This window comes from Podarcis raffonei, chromosome Z (genome assembly GCF_027172205.1).
Source record: "Podarcis raffonei isolate rPodRaf1 chromosome Z, rPodRaf1.pri, whole genome shotgun sequence".
NCBI classification, from domain to species: Eukaryota; Metazoa; Chordata; class Lepidosauria; order Squamata; family Lacertidae; genus Podarcis; species Podarcis raffonei.
In genome coordinates, this window is record NC_070621.1 from 47,826,884 (window position 1) to 47,830,330 (window position 3,447).

The 3,447-nt window shown below is 47.5% G+C and overlaps 1 long non-coding RNA gene across 1 annotated transcript; it reads right to left on the reverse strand.

Moving 5' to 3' along the window:
• Positions 1-1,740: 1,740 nt before the first annotated feature.
• On the reverse strand, positions 1,741-2,832 carry LOC128406563 (uncharacterized). The gene is made up of 2 exons (XR_008328524.1): positions 2,737-2,832; positions 1,741-1,970 (listed from the first exon to the last, which is right to left on the reverse strand). It is a non-coding gene; the product is annotated as an uncharacterized LOC128406563 (long non-coding RNA).
• Between the last annotated feature and the right edge of the window lie 615 nt (positions 2,833-3,447).

Below are 3,447 nucleotides of genomic sequence, written 5' to 3' on the forward strand. Positions count from 1 at the left end.
CCTCGCAATCCGAAATCCATAACACAAACAAACGTTACAAAACGCTGCGCGACTGCAAATGTATCAGCAGCACATATATGAACAGGTTTCAGTGGCAGCAGGTCTTTCTTATGTTTTTATCACCGCTCTTCATTTGATTTACAGTATTTATTGCAGATGGTGACAGAAGTCACAAAATTAAAAGACACCTGCTTCTTGGGAGAAAAGCGATGACAAACCTAGGCAGCATCTTAAAAAGCAGAGACATCACCTTGCCAACAAAGGTCCGTATAGTTAAAGCTATGCTTTTCCCAGTAGTGATGTATGGAAGTGAGAGCTGGACCATAAAGAAGGCTGATCGCCGAAGAATTGATGCTTTTGAATTCTGGTGCTAGAGGAGACTCTTGAGAGTCCCATGGACTGCAAGAAGATCAAACGCATCCATTCTTAAGGAAATCAGCCCTGAGTGCTCACTGGAAGGACAGATCGTGAAGCTGAGGCTCCAATACTTTGGCCACCTCATGAGAAGAGAAGACTCCCTGGAAAAGACCCTGATGTTGGGAAAGATGGAGGGCACAAGGAGAAGGGGACGACAGAGGACAAAATGGTTGGACAGTGTTCTCGAAGCTACCAGCATGAATCTGACCAAACTGCGGGAGGCAGTGGAAGACAGGAGTGCCTGGCGTGCTCTGGTTCATGGGGTCAGACACAACTAAACAACTAAACAACAACAAAAAATTATTTGTGATACATCGTTATCCAAATATTTTTCAATAAAAACAACATATCACAGTGCAAGAAGCATTCAGTAGCTGTAGCTTGGTAGAGCATGTGCTTTGTGCAGAAGGTCCCAGGTTCAGTCCTCCACATCTTCAGGGAAGGTAGCTTATGTCCCCTGACTGTAACACTGGAAAGTTTGCACTAGTCAGTATATAGACAATGTTGAGCCAGATGGGCCTGTGGGCTGACTCTGTATGCGGCAGTTTCTTATGTTATTAGCTCACTGGTGAAGTGCTTGTTTCACATGCAGAAGGCCCCAGAGTCAATGCCCAAAATCTCCAGGTAGGGTTGGGAATGTCCCCAGCCAGATACCCTGGAGAGATGTGTAGACAGTACCCAGTAAACAAGGTTAGGTTATTTTCATAAGGGATGCATAATGGGCTTTTCCTGTATTTGTATGAGAATATCATTTGTATTAGAAGGTCATGATCCCACACACCATCCAAAAATTGTAAGATTGCAGGATCCCCAAAGGGGTGCTCTGCGGTGACCTGGCTTCAGGCACCAGGCCCATTGGTAGACCAATTCTGTGTTACAAAGATGTCTGCAAACAAGACATGAAGGCTGGCAACATCAACTCTGCTATGTGGGAATCACTTGCAGATGATCACAGTGCTTGGAGACAGGCTATGTAACCATAGCAGTGACCAAAGAATGAATGACCTCTGGGAGAAGCGCAGAGAGGAGAAACACCATGATGCATCTGCAGTAACACAATTGGATCCCTTCATCTGCCCCAGCTGCAACAAAACATGTCTCTCCCATGCCAGTCTCTAAAACCACAGCAGGCGCTGCAACCTTCCAACAATTTGACTTCAGCCCCAAGAGCACACTCCTCCATTGTCTCCCGAGGCAGATGGATGCTCACAATTAGAATGAAATAATTACACTGGCTAGTGTGCACACTAGATTTCAAACTTTCTATAGTTTTGGCTTTCTGTGGTGTTCTATATAATTTGCAAGTGACACATAACAACTGGGGGGGAGAGGTGAAAGAGCTTTAATGTTAAAAGTACGAAATTTGCAGCCAGAAGATGTGGCTCCACAGATGAGAAGTTGCCAGTGGAAAGGCCTTCTCCTTTGTCACCATCTTCTGAGCCTCCCTCGAAGGAGGGACCTGGAGAAGGGCTTAGATGAAGATCTAAGTGGCCAGAGACTTTCATTTTGGGAGAGACATTCCAGGAGATATTGGGGTCCTGAGCCACAAAGATCTGTGCTAACACAAAATGGACACAGCTTAGCTATCGAAGGGGTGTTGTGCAGTATACTTCTGATTACCAGTTGCTGGGAATCACAAACAGGGAGAATGCTCTTGTGCTCAAGTCCCATTTGAGTAATTTCTGGGGCAGCTCCCCACATGAACCCACCTGGACCCTACTTTCATCATCAGAGGCCTTTCTCCTTGTACCCCCCGAGGGAAAGGTGGTGTGTGCCAACACAAGAAAGGTATTTTCAGCAGGTGAATCAGCAGCCTTTAGGACATTCTGAATCCTAGAACACTCTAGGAATTGTATCACAGTGAGGGGGAAAGAGGCCTCCTAACAACTTTAATCACTCTTAAGGAAACTACCCTTCCCATGATCTTTTGGGGGAAGGCATGACTGTTTAAAGTCCAGGCACTGAGGTCCAGCTCCGAGAGCCTTCTGGCAGCTCCCTCACTGGGAGAAGTGAAGTTACAGGGAACCAGCAGAGGGCATTCTTGGTAGTGGTGCCTGCCTTGCAGAATGCCCTCCCATTAGTTGTCAAGGAGATAACCATATGAAAGCAGCCCTGCATACAGATGTTTTTGATGTTTTATTGTGTTTTTATATTTTGCTGGAAGCCACCCACAGTGGCTCAGGGAACCTAGGCAGATGGGTGGGATATAAATAATAACATTATTATTAAACTGGTATGATGCTGGTTTAAAATGTACACTTCAGGTGCCCCTTCCCCTCTTCAGCAAGTTTCATGGCTGAAGAGCTGACTTTTGCTCACCTTGCACCGCAGGCAGCATCTGTCCTGAGTTCCTCCAACCGAGGAATCTCATCCTCTCCAGAGACAAGCTGAATCTTGCAGCATTTTCTCAACTTGAGCGAAGCTTGCCTCCCCGCCCTCGCCGGCCCCCACAGAAGCAGTTTTATTCACATGTGAAAAACTGCAAATGTATTTTTCAATTTCTAAATGTCTATCTCATATGGAGAGAGAAAAACCACACGCAGAGACTTAGTGTAGAATAGTAATAAGTACACACACACAAGCGAAAGAATTTGTGTAGGTTTAATCGATTAATAAATCAGTTGGCTAGCCGTCGTCTAATCAATCATTGAAGACGCCTTTAATCTGGCTGCATCATCCACGCGCGGGAGGGGGGCGATTAGACAGAACAGCCCCGGCAGAGCTTCGCCGTGGCGGGCAAAGGGGGGAGTAGCAGCAGCTGGACACACCAGCCAAAGGAGTGGGAGCGCAGCGCCGCCTAGCACGGCGCACTTGTTTTGGATGAAGCGGATTGGTTGGTTGCTTATGTAACGCCGGCACGGTGGGGCGGGGGGGGGAGGAGGAGGAGGGAGACAGAGGGCAAGCGAGAAGTTGGAACTCTGGGATTTGTAGTCCCTCCGTCCTCGAAAGAAAGTTTCGCGCTTGGCCTGACGGGAAACCGCGTCCAGCTTCGAGACGCTTCCCCCCGCCCGCTGTCGCCTCGCTTGGGGG